Source organism: Sciurus vulgaris (assembly GCF_902686455.1).
Source record: "Sciurus vulgaris genome assembly, chromosome: 9".
Classification (NCBI taxonomy): Eukaryota; Metazoa; Chordata; class Mammalia; order Rodentia; family Sciuridae; genus Sciurus; species Sciurus vulgaris.
In genome coordinates this window covers 90,502,048-90,516,470 of record NC_136469.1, presented here as the reverse complement: position 1 = coordinate 90,516,470, position 14,423 = coordinate 90,502,048, and the positions used below count along the sequence as shown (strand labels likewise).

General features: G+C 34.6%; 1 pseudogene across 1 annotated transcript in view; it reads right to left on the bottom strand.

Moving 5' to 3' along the window:
• LOC306669130 (UDP-glucuronosyltransferase 2B31-like) overlaps positions 1–13,908 on the bottom strand; it is a 34,060-nt pseudogene extending 20,152 nt beyond the window's left edge. The window contains exons 1-3 of the transcript XR_013766759.1: positions 13,171–13,908; positions 11,449–11,598; positions 497–628 (exon numbers count right to left, since the gene is read on the bottom strand). The product of XR_013766759.1 is annotated as a UDP-glucuronosyltransferase 2B31-like (transcript). The remainder of the gene's footprint in view (positions 1–496; positions 629–11,448; positions 11,599–13,170) is intronic.
• Positions 13,909–14,423: the final 515 nt, after the last annotated feature.

Here is a 14,423-nt window from a genome sequence, read left to right as displayed (position 1 = left end):
TTTATATGTGGTGCTGATAATTAAACCCAGTGCCTTCCATATACTAGGCAAGTGCCCTACCACTGCACTAGTACCCCAGCCTGCAATCTGGCTTTTTAATACCTACTTATCCTCATGCTGGTGCTCCTTAACATTTAAATTCATTCACGTCTACATTGTTCTCGGGGTCTGCATGGAAAAAGAGGACAAGGCAGGACAGAATTTGGTAATTTCTGTGTGTCTTTCTTTCATACCAATATAATATCAAATTTATAATGAAACTATTCATATATTTCTTCCTTTGCACAGTGTTAATGCTGAAGTTTTATTTATCAGAAATACCCACTGCACTATTTTAGCAGCTGCCATGTATATTTGGTTTAAAAAGTGAATGCTGAGTCAAATTAAAGATATCACAATCATTTACCCCTTGCCAGGAGATTTCTGTTATCAGACCTGTTACAGAGTTCAATAGATCCTTTCCATAGTTTTGCACCATTAGGTCACCTTATCTAACCTTTTGTGGAATCTGGGCAAGGGCTGATGCAATCACATTGGCTCTTTCTTCGGTCAAGGTACCAACAATTGACCCCAGAGAAAACACCACAACACCATTTTCTCCTGAACTCTGGACAAAGTCTTCCAATTCCTGTGAAGGAAAGAATTTGCTGCATCACAAATCCAACAGCAGAGCAAAAACTACTTTAATGATTGGTTCAACCACATAGGAGAAAAAAATGCTATTTTGAGGACATACTAGAATAATGGCTTTTTAAAAATTTCAGTTCAAATACACATAACATGAATACATAATTGTGACTTTTTTGAGGTACATGGTTTAGTAATGTTACATGTATGTAAATCCTAATGATAACAATTCCAGAACATCACTAATTTGCCAAACCAGCAAATCATATAAATTGGATACAATTTTCTTTTCTCGAGACTCTGATCCTTTGCCCCCATACTTCTACTTTTTGTTTCTCTCAATTTGAGAGTCTGGATACCTAATAAACATGGAGGTTTTTGTGTATTCACTGGATTTTTTTAAGTTTAATATAATTTATTTTCATCTGCGTAGTGGCACAGTGCCACTATTTCCTAAATTTTATGGGGTAAGGCCCCAGGAATGTAAGTTATATAAGATATGTATATATGAGAAACATCCTATCTGTAAATCCTTCTTGATACTTACTTTGCTTCCAAGATTTCACTTTTGGGAATAGTGCTGCTGTTATTGCACAGCAAAACTTTACCATCACCCAAACTGCCTTTCCTAAGAGCTTTCCCCTCTTGCTGTTTTTAACGCCTTCATCATTCCCCTCAGTTCCTTCACCTTTGACATACCCCCTTCCAAGGTCTTATTGGTTCTTTCACTCTGTGACTCACAGCCACACTTCTCAATTCCCTCTTCAGCCTCCAAGTTCCTCCAGTCATTTCTTCTTTTGACCCAACTACAAGTTCTCAAGAGTTTCAGAATCCCTTAGAGACAACTACCAGAGATGAATAGGAATAAAATTCTTTTTAGAAATAAATATCATCTCACTCCAGTCAGAATATCAATTATCAAGCATACAAGCAACATAAATGCTCACAAGGAAGTGGGGGAAAAGTTACATTCATACATTGCTGGCGGGACTGTAATCTCAAGTATGGCGAATTCTCAGAAAACTTGGAATGGAACCACCATATGACCCAGCTATCTAACTCCTTGGTTTATACCAAAAGGACTTAAAATAATCATACTATAGTGATGCAGTCACATCAATGTATATAGCAGGTCAATTCATAAGAGCCAAACTATGGAACCAACCTAGAAGCTTCACCAATGAATGGATAAATAAATGTGGTATATATACACAATGGGTTATCACTCCACCTTAAAGAAGAATAAAATTATGGCATTTTCAGGGTAATGAATGGAGCTGGGGAATATCATGGTAAACCAAATAAAACAATCCAAAAAAACAAAGGCCCAATATTTTCTCTGCTATGTGGATGCTAATTCACAATAAAGGGTGGGTGTTAGGGCAAAATAGAAGTACTATAGGTTAAGCAATAGGGAGTTAAGTGAAAGAAGGGGTATGGAGTAAGAAGAGTAGTAGAATGAATTGTACTTAATATCCTGTGTACACATGTGATTACATGACCAGTATAAATGGGAAGTTATACTCTATTTTTGTATGATGTGTCAAAATGCTTAATAATGTCATTATAAGTAATTAGAACAAGTTACAAAAGGAGAAAAAAGAGATAAAATAAATATATTGTCCACTCAGCTGTGCTTAGAAGACATTCAGAGTACCACAAGATATTTGTCTTCTCAGGGGCAGTCAGCCTCAGTAAGATAGGCCTATATGTGAGAAGAAAAGAAAATGTTAAAAGCCTTTTTCATAAACATTAGTTCAAAAATTTTACTCCATATTGTGTAGGCCATTTCAAATTATTGCATTTTTATCAAAAACACAGTTAAATCATTGAATTTGTGCTGTAATGTAGCCTGTTCATGGCTGAAATTTTAGAATGTATTTCATAGGTTCTGTGAAAGTGTCTGTTCATATTTATGTAAATATGTGTTATGTTTACATGGTATTTCCTTATGTTCAAGATGGTATTATTAAATTTTATAAAATTCCTGTTCAGATTTCTATGCATATTGAACTTAGAATTAAATAAGCAAATGTAGAAACTAGATCTAAACAAACTTCTAGAATACAAAGGAAAAAAAAAAAAAACAAATAGGCTTCATGTTCATATGACCTGAATAAATCTTTGTTAAGAAGATTAATTTGACATTGGTTTTATGAAAAAAGTTGTGCTTTGAACAATAAGTATTAAGTATGTTGTGAACTTATATTTTTATTCTCTATGTAGTAACAAGTCACATGTGGTTAACAAGGAAATACCTTGAGATAATATCTGGTTTTGTTGGTGTCATGGTGTATCTTCCCAAGGAGAATGCTTGAAAAATCTTTGTCTTAACATAATAACATGACACATACTGTTATATCATATATATTTATTAGATATCCAGCCCATTGCAAACTAAAATTCACCACTGAAACACTAAATAAAGCATGGAACTGTGCATTTATGAATTTTGACATGGGGCTTTTACGTAATGTATTTGGTTTTGTTAATAACCACAAGAAATTGTTGTATGACAAAATAGCTATGAATTACATGATTCCCTCCTGTCTGCATTGATAAGGAATTTCTCATCAGTTCCAGGAACCTTAAAATATCTTGGGGATTGCAAGAAGAGAGGAATTTACCCAAATTTAAAGATATTAAAGGTGAAGTCTGACTCTTGACTTGGTTTCCCAGCCTTGAAAGGAGATTAGAATTCTCATATGATACTCCTAGCAAAATGATTCAGCAAGGCAAACTCATAAAGCACTATGTGGTCAATATCTATTATTTCTGTACTGATATAAATAATCCTACCAATCCAGCAAGGTGAGCCATATTTTGTCAGGAATAATTTTATGTAATTTATCACTGATCAGAACAGGAGGTTTAGAGATTGTAGGTAAATTTTGTTACATTGAAATATTATAAAAGAGGAGCACATTCCAATACTCCTCAAAGTAGTTCATGAAATAGAAGAGGAGGGAACCATCCCAAACTCATTCTATGAAGCCAATATCACCCTGATACCTAAACCAGACAGAGATACATCAAGGAAAGAAAATTTCAGACCAATATCCGTAATGAACATCGATGTAAAAATTCTCAACAAAATTTTAGGAAATCACATACAAAAATATATTAAAAAGATAGTGCACCACAATCAAGTGGGTTTTATCCCAGGGATGCAAGGTTGGTTCAACATCAGGAAATCAATATATGTCATTCACCATATCAACAGACTTAAAATTAAGAATCACATGATTATTTCAATAGATGCAGTAAAAGCATTTGATAAAATACAGCATCCCTTCATGCTCAAAACACTGGAGAAAATTGGGGTAATGGGAACATTCCTTAACATTGTAAAGGCCATCTACGCTAAGCCCATGGCCAATATCATTCTAAATGGTGAAAAACTGAAAGCATTCCCCCTAAAAACTGGAACAAGGCAAGGATGCCCTCTTTCACCACTTCTATTCAACATTGTTCTTGAGACTCTAGCCAGAGCAATTAGACAAACCAAAGAAATCAAAGGGATACAAATTGCAAAAGAAAAACTCAAAGTATCCCTGTTCACTGATGACATGATTATATATTTAGAGGAACCTGGAAATTCCACCAGAAAACTCTTAGAATTCATAAGTGAATTCAGTAAAGTAACAGGTTACAAGATCAATGCTCATAAATCCAACGCATTTTTATACATAAGTGATGAATCTTCAGAAAGAGAAGTTAGGAAAACTACCCCATTCACAAGAGCCTCGAAAAAAATAAAATACTTGGGAATCAATCTCACAAAAGATGTGAAAGACCTCTACAATGAGAACTATAGAACACTAAAGAAAGAAATTAAAGAAATCCTTAGAAGATGGAAAGATTTCCCATGTTCTTGGATAGGCAGAATTAATATTGTCAAAATGGCCATACTACCTAAAGTGCTATACAAATTCAATGCAATTCCAATTAAAATCCCAATGATGTACCTTACAGAAATAGAGCAAGCAATCATGAAATTCATCTGGAAGAATAAGAAACCCAGAATAGCTAAAGCAATCCTCAGTAGAAAGAGCGAAGCAGGGGGTATCACAATACCAGATCTTCAACTCTATTACAAAGCAATAGTAACAAAAACGGCATGGTATTGGTACCAAAATAGACAGGTAGATCAATGGTACAGAATAGAGGACATGGACACAAACTCAAATAAATACAATTTTCTTATACTAGACAAAGGTGCCAAAAATATGCAATGGAGAAAAGATAGCCTCTTCAACAAATGGTGCTGGGAAAACTGGAAAACCATATGCAACAGAATGAAATTAAACCCCTGTCTCTCACCCTGCACAGAACTCAACTCATAATGGATCAAGGACCTCAGAATCAGACCAGAGACCCTGCATCATATAGAAGAAAAAGTAGGTCCAAATCTTCAACTTGTTGGCTGAGGATCAGACTTCCTTAACAGGACTCCCATAGCACAGGAAAAAGCAAGAATCAACAACTGGGATAGATTCAAACTAAAAAGCTTTCTCTTCGCAAAGGAAACTATCAGTAATGTGAAGAGAGAGCCTACAGAGTGGGAGAATATCTTTGCCACTCATACATCAGATAGAGCGCTAATTTCCAGAATCTATAAAGAACTCAAAAAGCTCTACACCAAGAATACAAATAATCCAATCAACAAATGGGCTAAGGAAATGAACAGACACTTCACAGAAGATCTACAAGCAATCAACAGATATATGAAAAAATGTTCAACATCTCTAGTAATAAGAGAAATGCAAATCAAAACTACACTAAGATTACATCTCACTCCAATTAGAATGGCGATTATCAAGAACACAAGCAACAATAGGTGTTGGCGAGGATGTGGGGAAAAAGGTACACTCATACATTGCTGTTGGGGTTGCAAATTAGTATAGCCACTCTGGAAAGCAGTATGGAGATTCCTCAGAAAGCTTGGAATGGAACCACCATTTGACCCAGCTATCCCACTCCTTGGCCTATACCCAAAGGACTTAAAATCTGCATACTACAGAGATACAGCCACATCAATGTTCATAGCTGCTCAATTCACAATAGCCAGACTGTGGAACCAACCTAGATGCCCTTCAATTGATGAGTGGATAAAGAAACTGTGGTATATATATACAATGGAATAGTACTCAGCCATAAAGAATGATAAAATTATGACATTTGCAGGCAAATGGATGAAATTGGAGAATATCATGCTAAGTGAGATAGGCCGATCTCAAAAAGCCAAAGGACGAATGATATCGCTGATAAGTGGAGGATGACACATAATGGGGGGGAGGGAAGGGTTAGAGTTAGGGTTAGGGAGGGGGGCAAGTATGGAGGAAGGAACTACTGTATAGAGGGTAAAGAGGGGTGGGAGGGGTGGGGGAAGGGAAAAAATAGCAGAATGAATCAAACAACATTGCTCTATGTAAATTTATGATTACACAAATGGTATGCCTTTACGCCATGTACAAACAGAGAAACAACATGTATCCCATTTGTTTACAATAAAAAAAAAAAAAAAAGAAACTGTGGCATATATATACAATGGAATATTACTCCACCATGAACAATGATAAAATTATGGCATTTGCAGGCAAATGGATGAAATTGGAGAATATCATACTACGTGAGATAAGCCAATCTCAAAAAACTAAAGGACGAATGATCTCACTGATAAGCGGATGAGGACATATAATGGGGGGTGGGAGGCGTTAGCGTTAGGTTTAGGGTTAGGTTTAGGATTAGTGTTAAGGAGGGTGGTAAGAATGGAGGAAGGAAGGACTGTATAGAGGGAAAAGAGGGGTGGGAGGGGTGAGGGGGAAGGGAAAAAATAACAGAATGAATCAAACAACATTACCCTATGTAAATTTATGATTACACAAATGGTATGCCTTGACTCCATGTACAAATAGAGAAACAACATGTATCTCACTTGTTTACAATAAAAAAAAAACAAAAAGAAAAAAATAGAAATGTTATAGCACATCCCTTTGTGTTATTTTAACATGTAAATTTTACTGGTTCATGTGTCTATCCTCAATTAATTTTTAATTCTAGTTTCCTTCATCATGTGGCTACAACTCACCAAACAAAACTATCCAAGAAATTGTTCCTGTCCCCCTGACTTGGTCCACAGAGAACACTCTCCTGACTTCCCAGATACTTATTTGGCTCTCTGAAGAATCCCTACCTGCTAAAGTTGAATGTCTCTATTCTTTGCTGTGATAGATAACTGTGACTGTAAAGTTGATATCTATACCATCACCAAAGACTCCAAATTGTGAATGCCAAATTTCCCTGCATAATCATTGTAGATCATATGCCAAATTTTTTTGTAAAACTTGAAGTGTACCCTTATGTGAAGGTCTTTTATAAATGATCCTGATATTACTTAAAATCAATATTACTAAACTGTCTGGTGCAAGATTCTGAAGCACAACATGCTTGTGATGTACAGCAATGCAGTGGTGATGATTATGTAGTGAAGTGTGGCTTGTTCATTGCTCTTTTATTTCTCTAATAAGTGTTAAGAAAAAATTAGATATAATTGAGGTAAATCCTTGCCTTTTTTTGTTCTGAAATTCCTTATAAATTAAATTTAATCAGAATATTGCAAATTATACCTCTAAATCATTCTTTATTGTTAAAAGTGTAGGAATCAGTGGAATTGAGAAGTCTGGTATTGGTTTAGAATTTCTGTGAAATAATTGTTCAGTCTTATTAATTCTCTAATAGTATATGCATTTAGCTATATGTTTGATGAACATATTTCTGTACATATTACTTTATGACATGAAATCACATTTAAAATATAAGGTCCTTGTAGAATGTGCTGTATTTCACTGACTGGGACAGATTCTTGTTATCACTTACTGTGTCTGGCAGGAAAAACTTTAACACCAGTAGGAGAGCTCCACCAGGCATTTATCCATTAGAGATTTGTTTACTAAGTCACTTGCTTTGATCTTTAGAACTTTAATGAATAAAATCATGCTTCCTGGAATTGTCTTAGAATTATCCTAACAGGTGGTTTCTGATCCTTTGTCTTATATATTCTATGCAAGAATTATTCTATCTTGTTCAATCAAGTCCCTAATTCAAAAAAGGAATGGAGTTCCAAAATTTTAATGGAAATCTTGTCAAAATCATTTCCCCTTTTTTCTCAGTGTTTCTGCATTCAATTCACTGCTTTCTGTTTTCACCTATGAAATAACGTCCTTGGTCTCTCCCAAACCACATAATATATTTCACATGTTAGTCATTGGTTAAGCTTAGTTTGAAAAAGTATTTTAAAGAACAAGATGAAATAACTTCATATTTGACTTACAGGTCCCCGGTTGCCTGTAGCATTGTTCACAATTATAATTTTAACTTGTTGACATCTGCATTATTCCTGTGACTCACATGATACATCCAGATATTCTATGAGTTCAGATGACTTTTAGTAGTATAGGCAATTGTGTTCCCTATTTAATATCACTGGTGCTTTGCTTAAGTACTTTTTCATCATTTTTGTGGGAAATATTATTTTTTCTTTAGTTTATTTATTCATTCATTAATTTATTTTTTATTTTGTGCATGCTTGCCGGGGTCCAGGCCTAGCAGGAGTCCATGAGTTCCACACTGGTAAATGGGGCGCGGGGCACAGCGTTGGCGATGGATGGAGAATGAAAGACACAGACTCTAGTTCTGGTGCAATCAATCCCACTTTATTCTGGGGAAGCCTGGGTTTATATACACTTTTCTTCAGGCTATGATGACAGGCTTATGATTAATAAAATCAAAGAAGTTTCCAAGGCATAGGCAGAAATTGTTTTTACCGAAAGATTGTGAGAAATCAGTAACTGTACAGATTACAGATATCTAACTACGTCAAATGAGCTAATTCAATGTTTATTTCCTTAATATCTAAATTCTATGTGATCTAAGACTATTACTATTCTCGAGGTTAAAGCGATAGACAATCTCACATGACCATCTCTACTAAGGTCCATCTGATTAATATCTAAATTGCTAAGTTACAGGAGGGCAACAGTCCCAATGGTTCCCATGGCTAAGTTTTTTATACTGAATAGATTACATTGTCTTATGTAGCTCTTTTTCCCAGAACAGGACATTGTGTACCAATGTTTATTATAGGAGTGACTTATTCTTTGTAGGAAGGAAGGAATGTTGTGACACCTTATTCTTTTACCTTACCACCACACATAAACAAAACCATCATCTGGATTAAACCACCCTGTAGGAGAAGGGGGAGATCTATATCTACCTTCTCTAAGGGCTTGCCTTTAGGGGGGTAGCAGGGCTTGCCATAGATAAAATAAGCTAGTCCATATCTAGTAGCTACTGTGGGAGGTGCTTTTTGCATACTCATGGTTGGAAAGACAGACGGTTCCGTGGCCAAATTTATGTACTGTATTACATGTTCATAACAAGCACCCCAGGAAGAAGACACATCACACAGTGGTAAAAGATTTTTTACTACTTGTGGCTGAGAAGGAGTTATAGTCCCTAATGTTTTATTAATATTCTTGGGAAATTCTGTAGTATTCCCTTCACCCTCAGTGATTACTACCAAGGAATAGTATGAGTAATATAATATTAGAAACATAATGCAGAAAAAGCACCAGAGCCAGGAGGCAAGCATCTGGCATCTCCCAGGAGGATGAGTCCTTGCAAACATCATTCTCCCAGTGGATCCTTGTCAAGCATTGGTTGGGTTGCCAGGCGCCCCCGCACATGCTTATATGATTAATGAACATATCCTAATATTACAGAGTAGCTATTGAGAAGACTGGTCCTTCTCATTCTACAAACATCCTTTAAAATTAAAATTTAAAAGCTCATTATAAAATTTGGAATATCATAAAAAATTATCGTACTAATTATCCCCTTGTTTTTTAAAATGAAAATTGATTTAAGTTTTGGATCTTTTAAGGGCTAGAAATACAGTTAAGTGTCCCAGTATTTGCATAGTATGTACAAGGACCTTGTTTCCATACTTAGATAACAAATAAACATAAAAATGGATATTTTCATTCTGTTTTGTTTTGTATTAATACAACTTAATATGTATATATGACACATAGAGAGCTCTAATCCTATTTTAAATGCTTTTTCTTCCTCCAAGAAAACAATCTTATTTATAATTTGCTCCTCATTTTCCATAGATATTTGCATTTTGACTTATGATCAAGTTGAGTAATGTTTGATAAAATGATTATAATAATATAACATGAACCAAGTATAAACTTTACATTATTCCTCCATGTTGTACATGTAAATAATTTTCACTATTTCTTTTATACATAACATAAATATTATGTAGAGCCTAACAATCTTGTGTATAATTTCCAAAGATTGTGAAGCAAAGAGAAGTAGGCATTTTTAATTTACTTTTTAAAACTTTGCAAAATTTTGATTTTCTCACCATAGTTGTACAATTTTGGGGATTGGTGTGACAGATCAATACTTGTATATAATACTTAATGATCAAATCATGGCAATTAGCACCTGTGTCACCTTAAGCATGATCAATTCTCTGTGCTAGGAACATTCCAAACTCTTTCCTCTAGCTATTTTAAATTGTACAATAAATTAGAAAATGTGCATTTTTCACATTTTTTCTATATTTTCCAAATATCTGATTCTTACAAATATACAGAAATTTCTGAGAATCTGATAGTAAATGACAAGGAAGCATGTTGGAGCAAGCAGAATTCATATAAATCTGACAATTACTGAAGTGGATTTCAATGTTTATGAAACATCATTACCACAACAGCCTTTCTTAATTATCATGATTAGTTTGCTGCCATTCTTTTTCTCATTCTTTTTTACCTGTTCTCTTACCTTTTCTATTGACACTGTCATTATACCTTAATGTGAATGAAGAAATTTTTACCCAAGGGTTGGTCTGTCCACAATGTTCATTTCTCTGCCTGTGGAATGGGGAGTTAATATATTGGGTTTAAACTTTGAATAAGATCAGATTTTATGTTACTATTAAAAGTAGGTTGCCAAAAAGATCTCTTAAGACATCAAGAAATGATCTAGTTAGAAAATGCTTGCTTTCCAAGTGTGTCATAAAGGTGTGATATTCATTAAAAATACAATAATACTTTGGTTCATTTTAAGAAATATAATTTTATATGCTTACAGATCTATTCATAATTATATATTCAGGGAAGCCCACACATACATATGGTACAAATTAATAGGTACTCATTAGAAATGCACAATTTGTACACCTTGTTATATGTGCAGCATACATTTTTTCTATTATCTATCAGGCAGCTATGGTATGGAGACACATATTCCCTCAGGGAGTTTTCCTGAGGTCCCCTATAGCCTTGGGGTACATGGAAAACACTTCTGGTCTTTTCTTATTATAACATTTCCCATGCAATTTCTCTTTCTTGTTCAGTCTATGTTCAATGCAGAGTGAAAGGTGTTTGGGGCAGAGACTGCTCTACTTTGTTTCTCTGCATATTTAGCACTTTCCTGGGGGTACATGCTAATCACTTCTAAATATTCATTCAGAGAATCTTTGGTATTTTCCTATGTGCTGAATAATGAAGATCTCCATTTAACTGACCCTATCCTCAAAAGTCCCTTAAACGCTCCTTTTCGTCTGTAACAAAAATGAAATTGACATAATTGTGATGGTATAGACATGCAAGAAATTTCAGTGATTCATCTCTTTGCTTCATTTTCTGTAATTCTGTTATGTGAGCCATTCAAAGCAAGGGAGAAAGAATCATTCCAGCTGAAAATGCAAGGTTGACAGAACTAACTAAATGGAAATGGGTTTACCTTAGGCAGAGGTTTGGCAGGTCTGCAGTGGAGTTCTCCAACAAAATCAACATTTGGTAGGCTTGGGCGAGGAAATTCCAAATCCCAGTAGGTGCAAATGAGCCAGATAATCTGCTTTTGCCATTCTCTCTGACAATGTAGTGAGTCGTCCTGCACAGGAAAACAAGACTAAAGCTATAGGACATTGGGAAGTTCTCATGTAGATAGGAATATGCCTGGTGTCTAAAAGAACTTTCAATAATAAAGACAAATATCTTTAAAAGTGTCTGTAATTTGATAAAGCTACTATAAGTGCATGGAAAATATGTATTACATATAAGTTGCTTATATTTACTTACATATACTAATATATATATCAGTGTATATATAATATGTATATATATGTACACACACACACACAAGATTTAAAAGCACACACAATCTATAATCTCTTCAGCATTCACAAGCTTACATATCATCAAAGTAAGCCAGCCTGTATAGAGGTAAATATGTATTTTTTTTAAATTTAGAATTCAGAGAGTAACAAGCATAAATGTAAACAAATATTTGAGTAACATACTCCATTAAGTGTGCCACACTAATGGAAGGAAATTTCCAGCATTCTTCCATCTCTATTGTACAATTTAGAGGAAGAACTTTCATCTTTACTTTGCAAGTTAACTGAAAGGAGTTTGGTTTGCTCTTTATATCTACTACAATTTTGGGTTCATGTTAGGAGCTTGCAAATATTTATTATATACAAAGATTTTGAAAGAAGAGAGGAACTTAGTTAAGAATATGAAATTGAATTCTTTTTCATTCATTTGTTTTCCTTTTTTTCTTTAATTGACAGTTTAAAACACAAGACTAATTGTATTTCTATTCTTCAACATTATAGGCCTTAGGGAGAATGAATTTCAAAGCCTTAGTAAGGCAATGTGGAAGGGTTAAAAACCACTATTATAGTCCTCCTGGTCTGGAATGGAAACACTGTCACACAACTGAGAAGGAATTCATTAGGCAAAAGGACAAAATAGTGTTTAAGTGAAGCATCTGTTGAACTAAAGGGAATTGAACTAAATCTTATTGAACTAAAGTGAAACAAATATCTTAGAGCTAAGTGGACAGTTGTAACTAGATATATGCATGTAAATCCTCAATTTTGTCTATGTTCATCAAGACATTTGGTAAAGTTTAAAATTAGTTTTCAAAAAGTAGTCAGGAGTGAAGGGAGGGGAAGGAATGTGGGGGTAAGAAGGATAGTAGAGTGAAACTAACATTACCTCATGTACCTATATGACTGCATGATTGATGTGATCCTACAAAATGTACAATCAGAAAAAAATGAGAAATTATAATCCATTTATGTATGATCTATCAAAATATATAAAAGCATTCTACTGTCATGTACAACTAATTAGAACAAATTAAAAAATAAGAATAAATAAAGTATTAGGTACAAAACAGATCAATATGAGTAGTACAATGGTAAATTGTATACAGTTGCCTAGAGAAGTCCTCAGAGCCCTATGTGGTTGGTATATGTACTCCTGGTATGTCCTATAGGAGTGATGGCCAAAGGTTTATTGCACTTCAATGCACATTTTTCTGTTGTACTTTGTGTTTGATAGATGATATTTTTTTCTTAAATGACATTATTTAAAAAAAATCCTTTTACTGTATTCTTGTAAGTTCACCATCAAAAAAGCCCGGGAAAGTTATGATTTTATACAAGTGACTCACCTAGTATCTCACTGTAAAACTGATTCCATCTCTTCTCATTAAATCAAAACTCAAAATAAATCATGTACAGCAAATTTTTTACCCGCTCGATGAATGTCATTTGATCACTTAGTTCTGAAAACACAGTAGGCACATAGGAAGGAAGAAAGAGAAGTCCTCCACTGTACTTTTCCATTGTGTAACCAGGAGAGCAGCGGAGAGTGTACACAAATGGTTTTTGAAGAATTTCAGCCAGCAACTCACCACAGGGACAAATGGCATCTGAAAGAATGACATCAAACCTTGATTCTTGTACTTTTGCCATAAGTTTCTTGTTCAAAACTGCATCTCTACATATATTCTGCACGTAAGCAAAAAATTGACTCCCATATTCTGCAAGTGTTAAAGAATATTTCCAAAATGGTTGTTTTGGCATCTCATAAACCAGCACACTGACCCATTGAGAAAAAAATATTCTCTACATCTTCTTTTGACAATGATGTTGGAAAGCGCTCAAATTTAATGGCAGATGATTTGTCATCACCCACAAAAATGAAACCTGAAGGTCTCAGAACAGTCACCTCATGCCTCCTCTGTGTGAGCTCCTCCAGTATTGTCTTCATGCTGATCCAATGGCTGAATTCCACTGTCCACACCAGCACCTTTCCACAACTTCCAGAACCAAAGTGACTACTCAGCTGTAGCAGCAGCAGAACTGCAGTCATTTTTGTAGACATCCTGGTGAAATGCAAGGCTTCCTTTCATATTGAATTCCCTCTGCTCTTGCTGATATCCAAGAAGAAATCACTACTTAGTTAAAATGTAACATGTGCACATCAAAGTAAATACATAAGTGATCATTTAGAATATCTGGACGCCAAGTAGAAAAATCAAAGGTTAGGGGACTTCATGTTTGTGTGTGTATAATGACTCTTTCATGATTGTAAATGTTTTCCTGCAGTTAAGAATATGATGATCCTGCAAGTGCAATATACTGAATCACGTTAAGAGCTTTAAACTACTGTAAGGAGTGGTGGCAAGTGAGGTGACTTGTGCCTACATGTTCCTTGACTGGAACTAAGGTAAGTATACAATTGGATCAACATTTTTTTGAAGGTAAAACAGTTTTATTTTAATGTGTTTTCTTTTTTTGATTTTCTTTTGTTATTATCATTTTTTTTAATTTTTACAGACTATTTTGTTGAATCAACATTTCTTAGGTATCATGATAACAGATTCTTTTTTTCAGTAAAATCTTTGTTTGCAAATAATTC